Genomic DNA, 19317 nt, shown 5'->3' with positions numbered 1-19317 from the left:
AGTAATGCTTCTCAAACTATCCGTAGCTGATGACCAGCTTTCTCAGATTCCATCCGGCAAGACAGCGGCCAAAATCTGGACACATCTAAAAGGTCTTCATGAGACTTCCGACAAGAACAGAGCCTTCTTTCTGAAAAACACTCTGTTTTCTATTGTCATGGATGAGCGCACCTCGCTCTAGGCACACCTGAATCGGATTCAGGAAATCCATGATCAGTTACTTGCCATCGGTCGCAAGATGGAGGAAGAGGATATTGTGGTAACCACTCTTCGGAGTTTACCAAATTCCTATGAGCATTTTATCGAGACTCTCAACATCACATCTACTGGTGTTGATCTAAAGTTCACTGATCTCTACACCCTACTACTTCAGCAAGATCGGTGGAAACAACAATTCGGTAGCAGCTCCAGTTCCACCTCCACTGAGCAAGCCTTTACTGCGAAATCCTTTCAGAAGGATAAGGGCAAGTTTCAGCAACCATCTCAGCAGAAGTCTTCTGCTCCAGCATCCGATGGTACCAAAAAGAAGAACATTCAATGCAACTATTGCCACAAGTATGGTCACATGAAGGTTGCATGTCGGAAACGCTTAGCTGCCCAGTCTAAGCAATCAGGTTCACAACCCAAAGCGAACAGTGCAGAGCACACTGAGCAGGCGGAATATGCCTTTTACGCCTTCATGGCTAAAAGACCCGCAGATCATGTGCAGTCATCTGCCTGGTACATTGATTCAGGTGCCTCTCGACATTTCACTCACCGCAGAGACTAGTTTACTGACTACCAGCCTTATTCAGATTCTGTTATCTTTGGTGGTGGAGAAGAGTACACAGTTGTTGGTAAAGGCAACATTCAAATTCAGTCTGTTGGGAGAAAGCTCATATTCCTTGATGTGTACTACGTTCCAGGGATGGAACTAAATCTACTCTCAGTCAGTCAGTTGCTGCGACATTCTCCACACTTGGCAGTCACCTTCAGTTCACATCAATGCACCATCACTGATCGGGTGACTAAGTCTACTGTTGCAGTTGGTCTTGAGGATCATGGTCTTTTCAGACTTACTGATTCTGGTGATTCTCAGGACTTAGCTATGGCTGCTCGGCGATCTTCCATCAGCACACTTTGGCATCAGCGATATGGGCACTTAAATGTGCATTATCTCTCACAACTTGCTCGGGATGAGCTTGTTCTTGGTTTGCCAGAGATTCAAACCCAACACCTTGGAGTTTGTGACGCATGTCAGGCTGGGAAGCAACATCGCACACCCTTCCCCAGTGGCGATTCTTGGCGAGCTTCTCAAGTACTTCAGCTTGTTCATGTTGATATCTGCGGCCCTATGGCCACTCCTTTTGTTCTTGGGTACAGGTATTTTCTGTTGTTTGTAAATGATTTCAGTAGAAAAATGTGGGTGTATTTCCTTAAAAAGAAATCCGATGCATATACTGTATTTCAAAAGTTTAAACCCTTAGTTGAAAAAGAATCTGGGAAATCTATTATTACTCTTAGATAAGACAATGGGGGGGAATTTTGTTCTAATGTTTTCTCCAGCTTCTTGGATACACATGGCATCCAACGCCAGTTCACCACACCCCACACGCCACAACAGAACAGTGTAGTTGAATGTCGAAACAGGACAATCACCGAGATGGCTCGTTCCATGCTCGAACATAGACATGTTCCGAAGCGTTTTTGGGCAAAAGCAGTTAACACTGCAGTTTATCTGTTGAACCGGTCACCCACAGTGGCGGTCAAAGGTAAAACTCCGGAAGAGGCCTGGTTAGGTCGCAAGCCCAGAATCAGTCACCTGAAGGCTTTTGGCTCTCTTGCTTTTGTTTGGATCCCTGATGCTTCACGCACCAAGTTGGATGCCAAGAGTCAAAAACTGATGCTTACTGGATATAGCAGTCTTCACAAAGCCTACTGCCTTATTGACGTTGAGACATCTCGTCTCATATACAGCCACGATGTAGTCTTTGATGAGCAGCGAGGACCATTCGTGCCTGTTTCTCCTGTTCCTAATCCAGCAGACCAACCTATGCAGGTTCATGATTTGGGAGTTCGACTTCCATTAGGTCCACCTGATGGGAGGGCTCCAGTAGCTCCTACAGCTCCAGTCCTGCCAGTGATACCTATACAGACACCTCCGGCTTCTCCTGCAGGATCACCTCGTTTTGAAGATGCTTCACCTGAGTTTGATCCAGATTCTTCTGATGAGGATCCTGCTGATCAAGCATCTCCTAGTACTATTGTTGGTCATTCTCCTGTCCGGCCTAAGTGGTGGGCTAAGACACTTGCTGATCTTCATGATGATGAGCTCATTGATGGGAGAACTGCTCGGAAAAAGAGCAAAACTACAGATTCTGTTAACTTTGCTCTTATGGTCAACATTCACAGTGTGTTTGAACCTCAAACATATTCCGAGGCTAAAGGAATTCCAGAGTGGGAACAGGCCATGCAATCTGAACACCAGAGCCTGCTGAAGAACAACACTTGGGTCCTTTCTAATCTTCCCCCAGGGAAGAAACCCATTAGCTACAAATGAGTCTACAAAATCAAATACAAATCAGATGGTACTTTGGATAAGTACAAAGCTCGTTTAGTGGCGAAGGGCTTTTCTCAGCGTCAGGGCATTGATTATGAGGAGACCTTTGCTCCTACTGCAAAGATGAGCACCATCAGATTAGTCCTAGCCATGGCAGCACAGTTTGGCTGGAAGGTCCATCAGATGGACGTAAAGAGTGCTTTCCTGAATGGTGATCTCCATGAAGAGGTCTACATGACGCAGCCTCCTGGTTTCAAGGTTGCTGGTAAAGACCATTAGGTTCTCAGATTGGTAAAAGCTCTCTATGGTTTGAAGCAGGCCCCTCGGGCATGGTACATCAAGATTGATACGTACCTCAGTGATCAAGGCTCCAAGAGGAGTTCTTCAGACTCAAATCTGTACATCAAGACTACTGACAGTGACATCATCCTCCTGGTTATCTATGTGGATGATTTGATCATCACTGGCAGTTCGGCATCTTTGATTCAGGGAATCAAACAACACTTATGCCAGTCTTTTGATATGACTGACCTTGGGCTCATGCATTATTGCTTAGGTGTTGAACTTTGGCAACAGTCTTCTGGTATATTCATCTCTCAGTCCAAATATGCCAGGGCCTTGTTAGACAAATTCCGAATGCAGGATTGCAAACCTGCATTTACACCTATGGAGAAAGATCTCAAGCTATCAGCCAAGTCTGATTCTCCTTCCGTTGATGATACTACGTATAGGCAACTAGTAGGCAGCCTCATCTACCTATCTGCTACTAGGCCTGATATCAGCTTCGCAATCAGCTATATTTCACGCTTTATGACAGCTCCTAAGGCTGATCATTGGATGGCAGCAAAGCGTGTGCTTCGTTATGTGAAGGGCACTTCTGATTATGGACTTCTGTATTCTCGGAGTTCTAATCTTAAACTCAGTGGGTTCACAGATTCAGATTGGGCAGGCTCTGTTGATGATAAAAAGTCAACATCTGGATATCTGTTCAGTTTGGGATCCGGTGCAATCACATGGACCAGCAAGAAGCAGCAGGCAGTTTCTCTCTCTTCTACAGAGGCTGAATACAGAGGGACTGTTAAGGCAGGATGTGAAGCTGTCTGGCTTCGTCGGATGCTTTGGGATATGCAAATGTCACTAGCAGGACCGACTACTCTGTTTGTTGATAACGAAGGCGTTATCAAGTTAGCACGGAATCCAATCTTCCATGAACGAACCAAGCATGTGGATGTTCATTGTCATTACATACGACAGCTGGTTGAAGACGGGACTATAGATCTGCAGTATGTTCCTACCACAGATCAGACTGCAGACATTCTCACCAAGCCTCTTGGTCCTGATAAGTTTGTCAAATTCCGAGGACAGCTTGGTGTGTTAGATAGATTAACCATTAAGGGAGGGTATTACAATAATAGATAAGACGTCTATTATTAGTTAGTGGTTATCTTGTAAATATCTTTAGCTTTAGTTTGCTTTTGTTTTTTTGCTTTCTCTGGAATAGAATGTTTCTATTCTTTACGATCGTTTCCTAAGGAGACATCGTCTCATTCTTTTGTATAAATTGACCTTTTGGTCTCTGTTGTTAACAAGCAAGTATTTACCAATTACCTCGTAATAGACTTTACTTTCTAACAATTGGTATCAAAACATCGAGTCCTTGAAGGAAAAGCTAAATAGCTTAAGGAGATCTATGGCAAGTCATTTCACAAAGGATAGTCTGAAGTTTGATGGAACCAACTATGACAGTTGGAAGGAGAAGATGAAGACACATTTACTATGCATGGGTCTAGGATATTGGCTGATTACTAAGAATTCAAAACTAGTGATTGAAGAAGATTAACTTGAAGGATGTCCTGAAGCACAAAGAGATCTATTCATGTGTAATATGCTTGCAAGAGAAGCATTTTTGACAACTCTTCCTAAAAATGAGTACAGTCAAGTAAAATCTTAAAAATTTGACACATGAAATTTCAAAAGCTTTGGAATCTACTTATGAAGGTGATAAGCATGCCAAGAAGGTTAGATTGCAGAATTGAATATGTTTATTTCATAGTTACACCGCCTTGGGGGACAAGGGTTCAACAGAACGAGGAAATAAGTTTTTGGGACGAGGGGATGGAGGGGCCTTAATTTGGGGGCAATGGGGGGACAATGGCGAGGGATTGGGGGGGTTGTATACACTATACTTATTGTACTTAAAATGCTAGTTATGAAAAGGTATTGTAATATAAGATATAAAGATATAAAAGAGTAAATATTTGAACATTGCCTTGAATTGGAACATTGAACATTGAAGATAAATAGTCAAATCAGCAAATAGTCAACACTAGGACGTCCCCCCATCCTCGGCGGAGGTCGTAGAAACTAGTGGCACCTCTTAGGATGGGGGAACGGAGTCCACAAATACCCGGTGTGTTCCTGCCTCCAAAGCATGAGGCAAGAGGGGGGATGCCTCCCCGTGTTACTATGGTTTATTTCAAGAAGCTAAAATGATGGAAGATGAATTTGTAAGAAGTTATTTTGGTAGAATATCAAAAATTATTGAAGGAATTAAGGCTTGTGATGGGAAGAAGGATGAAGATGAAATTGTATGGAACATCTTGAAAACCTTCACATCTATATTTAAGCAGATAGCGCAGATGATTGAACAAGTTATACCTTACATAGAAAAGTTCACAAGAGAGACTCTTCTTGGAAGATTGGAAGCAGCAAAGATAAGCTTGAGACAAAGTGGAGATTTGCCTAGAATTGAGACTGCATTCAGCACATTAAGTGTTCGTCCTACATTCACAAGGAGAGCAAGCACCAGTGGAGATTATGCTAGCAACAGCAGGAAGAGAACCAAAGAAGACAGAAAGATTGAGGAGGGAATTGTCTTACTTGTGAAAAGAGAACCTAATGGTAAGAAAATCTTTAAATGTTGGACTTTTAATGAATACGGTCATTTTGCTTCTAAATGCCCTAAGAGAGTAAAAAAGTATAAGAGGAATTTCAAGCCTAGGAGGCCTAGAGAACGTCTTTATGCAAATGGTGAAGATTTGGAAGCTAGTGTGGAAAGATTCTTGAGTGAAAGTGATAATGAGAGTGATGAAATAGGATTTGTTGCAATTAAAGAAGAAAGTCCTAAAAAACAAGAAGTTAGACAGGAAAAGGCATTAGTGTCACAAGCTGAAAAGAAAAAATATGATTGATCATAGAAAGTGGTTGTTCACACCATATGACTAGTGATATGAATAAATTTGTTGAGTTCAATAGTTGTGATAGAGGAATTGTAAGAGTTGGAAACAATACAACTTGTCATATAAAGGGAATAGGACCTATTACTCTTGATGGTAAAACTAACACTAATGATGTTTATTTTATTGATGGTCTAAACCGTAATCTTCCGAGCGTTCAACAGTTGATTGACAAGGGATATCAGTTACAATTCACAGAGAAGACATGCATTATCAAGGATAAAAATGGTAAGCTGATAGGCATAGGTACAAAATCAAGAGGTAATGTTTTTCAATTGAATCCTATTGAGGTAACATGCTTGGTTGCTAAAGTTGATAATAGTTGGTTACGGCACAAGAGGTTTTGTCACATAAATTTTGATAAGATTGTGAAAGTCAGCAGTGCACTTGTTAGGGATTTGCCTAAAATAGTGAAACCCACTAACATGGTATACAAGGAAAGTGTTATGGCAAAGCAAAAGAAAAGTTATTTTCCAAGCAAGAAGTTTATGACATCAGTGAAGTTGGAGATAGTACACACAGACTTGAGCGGTCCTACAAAGACGAGCATTCTATGGTGAAACATATTTCATGTTTTTTGTTGATGATTTTACTAGGATGATGTAGGTAGCATTTCTTAGAGAGAACTCTGAAGCATTTGAAAAGTTCAAGGTGTTTAAGAATTGAGTTGAGAATGCATATGGATTAAGGATTAAGTGTTTGAGATCTAATAGGGATGGAGAATTTACTTTGAATGAGTTTTAACAATTTTTGTGAAGTAAATGGCATAAAAAGATAGCTTTCAGCCCCTAAGACACTTGAACAGAATGGTATAGCAGGAAGGAGAAACAGATCAATAACAGAGGCAACAAGAGCTATGATCTTTGAGAATAATGTCTCAAAGATATTTTGGAGAGCAGCAATTAACACATTAGTATATACAATGAACAGAGTTCAAATCAAACAAGGTATTGGTAAGACCCCTTATGAGCTTTGGTTTGGATATGCACCCTAAGTTAAGTATTTCAAAATCTTTGGAAGTGTTAAATTAAGAGAGAAGATGGCATTGGTAAGTTTGATGCAAAAAGTGATGAAAGCATGTTTCCTAGCTATTCATTGAAGAGTAAAGCATCCAGATGTTTTAATCAAAAACTAAGACTATTGTTGAGAGCTCAAATGTTAGAGTTGATGAGAAGTTTGGAATTCAAAACAGAATACTTGATTATGATAATGATCAAGAGACTAATCCAAAGGCTAACCAAGAAAATGTTGACCTATTCAAAGTGTATCAGATGGATGTGGAGTCAGTGTTTCTAAATGGAGAACTTGAAGAAGTTTACATTGAGCAGACTAAAGATTTTCCTTTGACAAAAGGAGATATGGTCTACAAGTTGAACAAAGCACTGCATAAATTCAAACAAGCAACTAGAGCCCGGTATGCAAGGTTGGACAAATAATGGCAAAATTGAGATTTGCTAAAGGTACTGCAGATGGTAACCTATATTTTGAAGTGTTTGTGGATGACATAATCTTTAGAGGTGATGACCAAAAAGTGAGAAATTTGCTGGTGAAATGAAGAAGGAATTTGAGATGAGCATGATTGGTGAAATGAAGTATTTCTTGGGTTTGCAAATTGTGCAAAATAGCAATGGTATTTTCTTATCACAAACTAAGCACTTGAAATATTTGCTGAAAAGATTTGGTTTCGAAAGTTGTACACCCGTTGGTACACCTATGGTAACTAGTCATAAGTTCTCTAACAAAGATGAGACACCTATTGTTTGAGCAGAAAAAGTATAGATCAATGATTGGAGGTTTGCAATATTTGACTCATACAAGACCAGATATAGCCAATGCAGTTGGTATTGTTGCAAGATTTTAAGTTGATCCTAAAGAATCACATTATGCTACTAAAGAGGATTTTCAGATATTTGAAGGGTACACCTAATTTTGGGTTATGGTGATCTTGCCCCTGAAGCTATTTGGACAGTGGGTCCTTCTACCTTCCAACCCTCCTACCAAGGTTAGGCAACTCCTAGCAAGGTCGACACAACTCCTAGCAAGGTTGGAATCTCCTCACAGGGATTCAAAGTCTCCTAACAAGAACTGATATGTATTGAATGTATTTCATTGACTCCTAACAGGGTTCATCCTCTTACAAGGAATTTATATATTAGAACATCATTTTGTTGGTACCATCCCCACCGAGGTTTTCCCTCTAATCAAGGGTTTCCTTAGTTAACAAAGCTGGTGTTATTGTGTATAGTTATCTTCTTATGGTGGTTGTTTATATCAATTAGATGTTTCAGATTTTATAAGGTTAACAAAAGTGGTTTTAATCAAATAATCGATTCACTCCCCCTTCTCAATTACCTTGGTGGACTTTACCTTCTAACAAGGATAGCCAAGATACAAATAGCTTTTATCAAAATAATTAACATCCAAGTGCTCTGATAAATAAGAGCATGCATTTTCAGAAACCAAAGATATAGAATGAATGCCTTCATAGACATGTTGATAAGTCTACACTGAGCATCTTTCTTCAAATAGATTCTTGTATATTTTGTACTATTTTGGGGCAGTGTTGATAAACTTGATTAATTGGCTTTAACCGCAAAATACCAATTTCACTCTCCATGGCTCCTTTATGAACTTCACATTCTAAGGGCATCGCTCCACTACTCTTTGTATTTCAAATGGAAGCTTTGATACATCAACTCACTCATATCGCTTAGTGAATTGGTTGCATATGTAGAAATTCCATGCCTTCTATTCATTTTCGTTGTAGACTTGGTTGCTTTATTGTCCTTTATTGATCCTAAAGGAGAGTTTCTTTTCTTCATATTTGGCAAAGAGAAGGAAAGACACAAAACAACATTTGCAAAAGCTTTTTGAACTTCCACACACAAATGTGAACACTTTATTTAATATGCCAATTATCGGCCAAAAAAAAATTGAAAACCCAAACGAATGATATGACACCTAGGATAAGAGAAACACCAGTTTGGCAGCCACAAAGACTCAAATCCGAATAAAAGACAACCAACAATATACCACTAACATGAAAAACACTGCTCAAGATTATAATCAAGGCAGATGAGAAACATGAGAAAATTGTTGTCAATAAACATGGGAAAAAAAACTGCCATGAAGGTGATGAAAAGGTCAAAAGACTTCTATTGTAGAGAGCCAGCAAGACATAGGAGAAAGAACACATAGATGACGCAGAACAAAGATATAGGAACAGGGGGCTTCAAAGACTAAGAGCAAATTAAAATAGAGGAAATACACCGGTTTCAAACGAAAGTCAAAATAGTTGCATCTTTGCTAGATTTAGCCCATCAAGCATAAATCGCTTTAACCTTATTATTTGAAAAGAATTTGTCCTAAATTTGGATTGAATCATGATTGTATTTTGAGCACTTAAATCTTTTAATTGCAACAGTTTTACTCGCACTTAATGCTTCGAGTTCTTTGGAACTTTCCAAAGTGAAGTGTTGGGATTAATGAAAAGTATACACTTGCTTTATTGTCACTGTGGCTTTCCAAACCCTCTACAAGCTTCACTACTTGTAAGCCAAAACAAAACATTGAAAGAAATGAAAAGTAATATCAAAGGAAAAGTAAATGAAAGAAAGAATGAAGAAAGAAAGTAATGAAAAAGGATAAAAAGAGGCAATTTGGCTCTAGGTGTGCAAATTTCTCTACCGGTGTTTTTTAATTAAAATCACTAAAAGTAGAGCAATGTTCGTGGTGAACCACAATGATAACTTCGTTTGGGCTATGGACGCCTAACTGGCAATTAGGCTCTATCTAGGATGTTTCTGGGGTAAGGATATCACAATAGCTAAGTTCAATGGATCCAAGAGACTTTCTATGATCCTGTCGAGTGGGGAATGAGTCTCTTGCACAAACATAGATAATCAAGAATGATGGCTCATAGCTCAACTAGTCGTTTCTTCTATTTTTGGTGCATTTCCTAATTGTTTCAAAGGTGAAATTGAAATCGATTGAAGGTTCTAGGTTTGTTACAAGTCTTATCCTTGAAATGTTCACAAACATTTCTCTTGTGTGGGTGCTAGATGTTGTGATGCTTTCACACCATCGCACCATCGCAAATGGGGACCCCTCTTTTTGTTCCAACAATAGATTTGAATCGTCTTTAAGGTCATATAGAGCAACTTTTTTGCAAGTTTGTGGCCTTAATGGAATTTGATGATGTCAAGGGGTTTGATCTTGAAGTCTAGGTTTCAATGACTTCAAGGTTTGGGTGATGATGTCAAGCAATTTGAGCTTAAGTCCAGGTTTTAATGACCTTAAGGTTTGGGTTTTAAGTGTTGGAAGTCCTTAGCTGAGATTCCTCTGATAGGGAACTTTCTCCGTAGGGCTCAGTAACAGAGCAAGTCTTGGCAGTCAAGCTTCTATGAAAAACTGCATTCTCTTTTCCAAGCTAGACTCTAGTGCCATGAAATAATTGACTCCATATCCATATACAATTTTCCAGATGAGAGGAGTATAGCATGACCAAGTAATTAGAGGAGGGACACACAGCAAGGATGGTTTGTATAAATCTTCTACTAGTCGCCCCGCTAACCAAGTTTGCATGTCTAATATGTTGCCCACTATGATTATGAATGCATAGGAGGAAATTCTTGAAACACTCATCGGCTTCTAGGTTAGCCAACCGCTAACCTAGAGGTAGCATTTGTGCGAATCTCCCATAAAGTATTGGCTTGATATTGATCAACGCCTCCATATCACTTTCCTTCAGTCATTGAGCCCATTAAGGCCTTCAATGCATTTATGCCCCTCCCCAACCCTATCTATAGTAGCAAGGCCCCCAAGGAAATTCCTCTGTTAGAGGAATCTCCACCAAGGAACCCAAACAAACCTTCAAGTCATCCAAACCCAAATTTCAAGCTCGAACTCCTTGACATCATTGAAAATTTTGCTAAGGTCACAAACTTGCAAAAAAGTTGCTCACTAAGACACTAAAGACAACCAAAACCTGTTGTTGCAACGAAAAGAGGGGTCCTCATTTGCAATGGGGCGATGATCTAAAACTATCACAACAAAAATCATGGATACTTGCACATCTTGCTTTTGTTCCTTATGATTTTCTAACTTATGAGATGTTGGTTTATCATCTAAGTTTGAGCAAAATAGTTCCAGCTCATCCCCAAACATATCATCTGCAAAGTCTTTCTTCAATTCTCTAAATAACAAGACTAATTTTATCATCATGACAACTTTCTTACAATTCCTTATACTCTAAATGGAATCATCTTTGTGGTCTTTATTATCTCATTGACTATTGTTAAATAGCAAACCATCATTGTTTTTAATGTCTCCGTGCTGCTCCAAATCAGTTTTTTGTGTGATCATAGTTCTATCATCTTCATCGTACTCAACAAAGGAGTAAGTTCATTAAAACAGACTGCCAAATATTTCTTTTTATCCTGCTGTCCAAAGCTTCTTGATGTTGGCATCAACATTATTTCTCTGTCTTCCACGAGGAATGTGAGCTCTTCAAGCAAATTATCAAGAATCTCATACTGAACATCACTTTTCTTGCACGATATCTTGCTGCTCCAACTTATTACATTCATCATCCTGCTGCAAAAAATCTGATTTTTTCTTTTTCTTTATAACAGGTAGGTTCATCAGCTATAATTTTTGCCTCCTTTACCTCAAAAGACTCCCTGATTTTCTCACTAAACCTGACAGACATGTTGGGTTTCTTAGAGGAAATGGCCTCTTCAAAAGGCTGCTCTTGAGGGATTGCCTGATTTTGGGCAGATATTACATTTACTTGCAATAAATGGAATCCTCCAAAACTCAGGATTTCAAATTTAGGACACTTAACAATTTGAGAGGCTTACTTGTCTTAAGCTTGGAAACTTGTACTTGGGAACCTATTCTATCATAGGCTGATTCATTGCTTCAAATGATGTTGGTCTGAAACTACGAACACATAGAGTTGACTGAGCTTCTAGGTTTTGATATCGGGTAAGTAAGAGTCTTATTTGTTCTTCTTTTGTAGCCAACTTCCCTGCAAGAGATTCTTCATATTGTGCTCTTTTGAACTCCATCACTCCTGCTCTTTCGTAACAACCTCAAGTTGCTCTCGGAAAGATGGTGCCATATCTTTTATGCTCATCTTGTCAATATTTTAAGGATGACTACAAGACAAGCTATGCTGGTTTGAGGTAAAATGGCCTTCACGCGAATGATTATGAGCATATAGAGGCATTTGGGCAGGGATGGTTAGGTGGTAAGCATATTGAGTTTATTGATAGCTTGCTGCTAATGGTTTGTTTTGGATGGGGGCATTAACTTGTCCAATTTGATATGGTGAGTAAATAGCCACATGGACTCTTGGTCTAGTGACCGATCAGACAAGTATTTTACACCTTTCATAAGGTGTGGGGTTAGAGGAAGCATCCTGAAAAAAAACTTGGTTAACTCATCAAGAATTTTCGAGTTAACTCGTCAACCATTTCCCAAGGTTGACTCGTCACGTATGTTTAGGGTTAACTTGTTAAGCTGACATGAGTCATGAAATATTGGCTTAGGGTTGGGGTTTTCTAAAGAGAATATATAGCTTCTTGCGCCAGTATTGAGCTGTAAGCGAGATTGAAGATTGTAACAGGTTGAAGTTTATGGATAATAATATTACTCTTTGTTTGGTGGACGTAGCCCAAGATTGGGTGAACCACATTAAAATTGTGTCTTTTGTTCCATCTGTGTCCTTTATTCCTTTGTGTTATTTGATATATTTGCGTATAACTATTTTTCTGTCTAAATAATCCTAACATGGACTCTCTACACTTCAACTACACCTCACAGCTTCAATATACTTGTTGTTTCTCTTATTTATACTACACCTTTTAAATGAATTTGCTATCACTATTTTTAGAGATCTGATAGAAATTGAAGCATAAGCTTTGGAGAATTATGGGCATGTGAAGGAAACTAGTTATGAGCTTTGAAAAAATTTCTTCTTAATTCAACACACAATGAATAAACATGCAACTCTTCCTGCTGCAACATGTACAAACATTTATTAATTTGAAAACCTCCTCAAGTCCTTGTCACAAAAGTATTACTAATGTAGCTGAGAGCTGTTTTTTGTATCCAAATAGAGACTTATTCTTCTTATGCAAGTTCCAAACTAGCAGGAGATCATAACCTTCTCTGAAGTAACAGCAATGAAACACCTTCAAGCATACAAAACCTAAAAGTTTCATTTTCCCTCTCTTTAGCTTAATGACTCCTAAGGAAAATAGTAATTTATATGTTTAAGCACATGAACTAAAATTTTGGAGCAAGTAGCCTTTCATGAGAATAAATTTCCAAAAGTTTTATGGAGTCTATTTTAGTCATACAGACTAAAATAAGTTAACATTGATGAGTAGGAGATAATTTCCACAGCAAGTCAAATTTGATAAGTTAACATTTTTAAGTCCAATAGACTAAAATAAGAAAATTACGTGAATGCGTATGATGCCTCCCCTTGTTCTAAACCTTTATGGTTGAACATGAATGGAATCGGATATATCATGTCACTAGGTTAGTGGTTCCAACCTGTTAGATTACCCCAAGCAATGAATCTAGTCCTAGCTGAAAGTTCTTGACTCTTTCGGGTTAAGTAGTGAATAGATTACACCAAGAGATGGGTCTGGCCCTGGTTGGTTGTTCCTAACATTTGTGCATTCGCTACTCCAAGAGATGGATCTGGTCCTAATTGAATGTTCCTGCCTCTTGTGTATTGGATACTCCCAGAGATAGATCTAATCCTGGTTGGACGTTCCTGCCTCTTCAAAACTTCTTACTCCAAGAAATGGATCCGGCCCTGACTGTATGTTCTTGACCCTTGTAAATTGCTTACTCCAAGATATGGATCTGGTTCTGGTTGGACACTCCTGCCTCCTCTGGATTAGTCACTCCAAGAGATGGATCTGGTCCTAGTTGAGCATTCTTACCTCTTGTGAATTGGTTGCTCCAAGGCATGGATCTGGTCCTAGTTAGATGCTCCTACTTCTTGTGGATTGAGTACTCCAATACATAGATCTGTCCTAGTTGGATGCTCCTGCTTCTTGTGGATTGTTTACTCCAAAAGATGAATCTAGTCCTAGTTGGACATTCCTACATAAAGACTGTATCAGAATCCTAAGTGATTGATGTAGATATATATCCATGTTTTCAGAGCTATCTACAGTAACTAATCTGAATATACTTCATGACCATTACCTGAAGCATTTTTGACATTAGGTATCTATCACAGTATCATCAGCAAAACTGATACAATAGCGCATAGCTACTGGTTGATTGATTTATATCACAATAGAGTTGCTCCACAGAATTCAGTTATTACAGAATCTATGCAATTTTGTCTTAAATTTTTTATAAAATAATGGCAGACATTTGCTTTGATCCATTTCTCCACTATCTAATTCATAGAGATAAGGTTATTGATATTATGTGTTTAAAAATTCTAGTATACACTTGCAAACATATAGATTTCTATCGAATAAAACAATTGTAAAAAAAAAAAAATCTTTTGAAATTTAAATCATAAGAGATCAGCCAAAACCCTAAGGAAACAGAAAAGAAACACAAAAGGGACATTACAGCAGCAACATATACGATTTGGGCATCTTTAACACACCATGAAATTACTATTAACACTAGTAAGAAAGGAATAAGTTTCAATTTCTGAACATTAGACCATATAGGAAATGGGTAAAATGTATTAAACAGCAACCGAAATCAGAAAATTGATAGTTCAACATTGAAAATGATTTATCATACATTTTATACTCATAAAATTGTGTTCATAATCACAGTAACAATACTGAAAATTATCGCCATCATACATTTTGTCCTTTAATATAAGGATTCCAACTCTTGGTCTATTACTCAACAAGTAACACTCTACTGATGAACAAGAAATGAACTCTATCAAACACAATCAATTGCTGATTGCCTATAAGAATCCCGAACATGTAGGGTCAATCATGTAGCGCCTTGAACTGGTAAACTGAATAGAAACAAACTATAATTCATTCTACTGAGTAGCTGCCCGTAGAATTGAAGAAAAGATACCAAGGACAATAAAGGCAAGGAGGGGGCTCACGTCCAGCAAACCCATGACAGGTGGCAGCATATTCCTGAAGATATTCAAGTAAGGATCACACAAGTCCCTGATTGCACAAAGGGGCTGCGTATCCCAGGGAATATTAGGAAACCAGCTCAGCAAAACCCTAATCCAAACAATACTGCTGTAGATTTCCAGCCATTTGGCCATGCCGTTAGCCACAACGGACAGGGGAGTCACGGGTCGACCATTGTCGAATGGGTCGCTTAGAGCAGCGAAAAGCAGAGGGCTGGATGCATGAACCAAAGAAGCCAAGCCTCCACCGGGACTAGGGTTTAAGAGCATATATTTTTCCAACAGGGTTCGAATCACTCTTACAATTAAAGTAGATATAATGGCCGAGGCAGCCAACGCAACAGATGGGTATGCAAATGAAGCTGCCGGGGTTTCGTTGGGCTCATTTGTAGATAAGGCCCGGCAGGTCAAAACCCTGGTGTTTTGTTTTAGGTTTTGGAAGGGCTTTACTGATAAATTGCAGGCTTTAAAGCTTGTTGGCGTTGTTGAAACAGATTTATTTCTCAACAGGGGACAAGGGGGTTTTCTTGTATGATGTACCTGATGGCAGTGCTGCTGCTGCCCATTCAAAGTCTGAATCTGGACTTTTCCATGCGTCGGTGACTGCAACCGAAACTGTAGAAGCGTTGTAGCCGCCATGGTATTTCACTGCGAGTTCCTTGTTCCTTGAATTCTGCAGGATCATTTATGCATGATTCAAAAGAATCTGATTTACCTGTTTTTATATTTTTTTTTTAATATATGCTTATAATACGTGTCTAAGGTTAAGATCACGTCTGGAATGTGCTCTGTTGTCCCAATGTTTCTAAGTGGTTGCTGATGGTGGATATTGGTTATTAGTGTTATTACTACCACTTGCACCAATGATTAGGCCCACACTAAGATATATTCAATTGTTAGTCCCTTCCTTATTCCCTTCCTTATGTATGTTTTCATTAGACGTTTTCAATTAATTTGTTTGCACAATTTCAAATGTGACAAGATGTTGCAGATTTATTTTGGAAATCAATTATGAAAAACTAATTTACATTCTCTATTGGTCAAAAACCAATTTCCTAGGCTTTAATTCTATTTTCTAAATTAAAAAATAGAAGAAAAAGAGATAAACATGAATTAATTATATATCAGAATGTCCAATGCAATGACAAAAGTGCAAACAGTCATGTTCATATATGATAATACAATTGTTTACACAGATAGCAGAGAAGAGAAGAAGCGTCAATTTCGTTCATTTCTTTTAACCTTTTTTTTTAATTGTTGTCACGTCACTCTAAATGTATTTTTGTTTTCTGGGAACTTCTTAGGGCCTGTTTGGCAAGCGGAATATGGACGGAATTGGGTTTAATAAATTTGAAAAATATTTAATGTCGTGTTTGGGTGCATCGAATGGGTGTTAGGAATAAGGTTTTGTATTCCATTTTTGCCCCAAAAACGGGCTTATCATATTCCACCAGAATAGGTGGAATAGGAATAGTTATTCCTATTCCAACCTTTACTTTTCCACATTTGAAAATTCCATTGGGTCCGCTGCTTAACATTGTGTTTTACTTTTTCACATCCGTTGGGTCCGCCACAATATTTCATATGGTTTTGGAGCACGGGGGTTTTCATCTACAACATTGTTGCTGCTACTTTCGTTGCCATCGTCTTCCAACAATAGGTATTTTTCAAAAGCAATTGTTCTGTTTAAACTATCTTCATGCCTTTTGTTTGGTATGAGCTTATTTGTTTTCCAGCAAATGCAAGGGTTTAGTTTAGATACATCATTTGTTGGAAAGCTTTTTATTATTGGAGGAGGAAACCCTAATTTATTTTCCAAGGGAGGAGGAAACCCTAGCCCGTAGCTCCCTTCGTAGAGAGTATATTATTAACATGCCTGATCCTCGCTGAAGGGAAGGTTTCACTATGGTTTGTTCTAAATTCCTTTTCTTTGCACCTATAATATTATCAGAGTTTGTTTTGATATTGGGAGATTGGGCTCTTTGAAGTCTATCGCTCATTATGAGTGTTTTATTCTGAAATAATCACTTATGTCATGTGTTTCTGAATTTCATTGTGTCAACTCAATGATCCTCAATGCAAATAAAATTGACATGGTGAAATCCAAAACACGTGACATAATTGAAGGCAATTTATATAACAAATAACGAATTGAAAGTAAATCACATCAATTAAACAAGGTTTATCTTTTATGTTATATTCAATTTTATATAAATATATTTGAAAGATAAGTAACTTAGATTGATGATATGATTGGACACATTTAATATCATTTTGTATATCACAAGGACAGTATTACTAAATTGATCTACTCATTGAGAGTCTAATAATTCATTGCCAGTGATTGTTTTCCATTAAGTTAGATATTATGACAATAATGTTTCACAATGTTGCATCAAAGCTCTTGTTTGACTAGATAAATGTAATTTTGAAAGGACATGAATCCTTTTACAAAAAGATAGCAAAATAGTAAATTTTTGTCTGAACTTGCCTAACTTGTGTAGCTACAGTTCATAGAAGATACAGTTCAGTTTCCACCCATGGAACAAAAACTATCTTGTCATCCACAATATCTGTGTGAGTGATTGGCAAAGACTGCATCGCACATTAACAACAAATGATTGAGAACACAATTATCATTTACTCAATTCATCCTCTCTTCCTCTAATATGCATATATATACTCATTTACTTTCCACATTTTATTCAGTCTAATTTATAGAATACGTCAACATTATAATTTGGCACACTGCAAAATATACCTCTACTTTTTTGATAATTTCTTAATGAAAATAATACAATTTTAAACAAAAACCATGTTACTCTACCTCATGAACTACCTAAATCCCTATTTAATTGATATAAATTTCTTTCAATTTGACATTTGTTGTACAAATTTCTTTAGATTTGGTATATGATGTCAATCAAATTTGCTCATGCATCCACTTTATGCTCTCTTCTTCTAACATGCAACCACTTATATCTACATTCTTTTCAATTCTTACAATGATGAAACGAATGTTCATGAGATATGTGGGAATTTGAAGTTAAATTCTGATGAACACACTGAGAAAGGTACCTTCTACTTTCCTATTAATTTCTTGGTTTAATTATAGACCATAAGTGTAATTTGAAACAGAAACTCTCTTACTCTATCTCATGAACTAGTCCAAACCTTGTTTAATTGATGTGATTTACTTTCAATTCATTATTTGTTGTATAAATTGCCTTCAATTTGGTATTTTTTGTAAAAAACTCTTCCCATTTGGTATAATTTGCACTTGGCCCGAAGGATTTATTTATGTTAATGCTCCATGGCTAGCTGTAATTGTTATTTAGGCGTATGTAATGCCTTATGAAATGGTTTTTTGATGTTTGATAAAGTATATCACAATGCATGCAAATTTTTTGTGGGTATTCTTGGCATATGATGAGATATATTGAACTAGAATCCTACAAAATAATGAGGACACAACACTATAGATTCACTTGCACTCTGATGCTTCTCACCCACCTGATTTCATTATTATGACTTCTTTGAATGTGTTTAGTTGTAAGCATTTCTCTTGTCACTAGTTAGCTTTAAGGCAATTATGTTTATATACCATTTGTATACCTACACAACCATCTTCATTCTACAATGTGTAGACTATCAAAGCAAAGTTGTCTATGTTTATAAACTTAGTTTATGTTAATGTTTTTGTCTAATGCCATTTCAATATAATTAAGGGTTTGGGAGGTCCTAGCCTAGATCCAGTTTGAGGAAACCTAATGATATGTTAAATTGTCAGAGTTTTGAATTGTCGAGTTCCATTGTATTCTTTGCAGGATTGTAAGTTTTGCATCTGCAACTTTCATGAGGATGATATGTATTATAAGTGAAAAGCTCTATCAAAACACATTTGAGGAAATGAGTAACTGCTCTATTGTTGTAGTACATTTAAGTGGCCAATTTGGGCTTATAAGCAATGTCTTATAATGCCATCAGTACTTTGGGGTCATAAGTCTCCAAATTTTCATGTTTCACCTGGACAAATAGCACGAACAAGAAGTCTCTTACCCCTTTTATTAGCTAGAATTTACTGTTTTAATCAAGAAGTAGATGGTTCTCGATGATCTTTGACTTAATTTATGCCCATTTAAAAACTTTATATCATGTTTGTGTATGTGTGAGGAGTTTTTCCAGGCACATCATCTTGCCTAGAGATTAGTCATGGAATACTATTTTGAGTTGCCTTCAGCCAAGATCTAAAACTGATTTATATGCCCATTTTAATGCCTAAGGGCAATATTACTTAATATTTTCTAATTGGAACTTATGTATACGGCGTTTGTGGTGTGCTTGAATGACCAATACCACATTTTGTTTGGGCAACTACCCTCTTATAT

At 37.7% G+C, this 19317-nt stretch overlaps 1 pseudogene across 1 annotated transcript; it reads right to left on the bottom strand.

Annotated features, from left to right (window-relative positions):
• Positions 1-14548: 14548 nt before the first annotated feature.
• Positions 14549-15804, bottom strand: LOC149571939 (ylmG homolog protein 1-2, chloroplastic pseudogene; annotated as a pseudogene). The gene has a single exon (XR_016359888.1). The product of XR_016359888.1 is annotated as a ylmG homolog protein 1-2, chloroplastic pseudogene (transcript).
• Between the last annotated feature and the right edge of the window lie 3513 nt (positions 15805-19317).

The sequence above is a fragment of the Cupressus sempervirens genome, chromosome 2, assembly GCF_028749045.1.
Source record: "Cupressus sempervirens isolate cs-2001-9-10 chromosome 2, ASM2874904v1, whole genome shotgun sequence".
Classification (NCBI taxonomy): Eukaryota; Viridiplantae; Streptophyta; class Pinopsida; order Cupressales; family Cupressaceae; genus Cupressus; species Cupressus sempervirens.
Note: the sequence above shows the minus strand (reverse complement) of the source record. Positions and strands in the feature narration are given on the sequence as shown.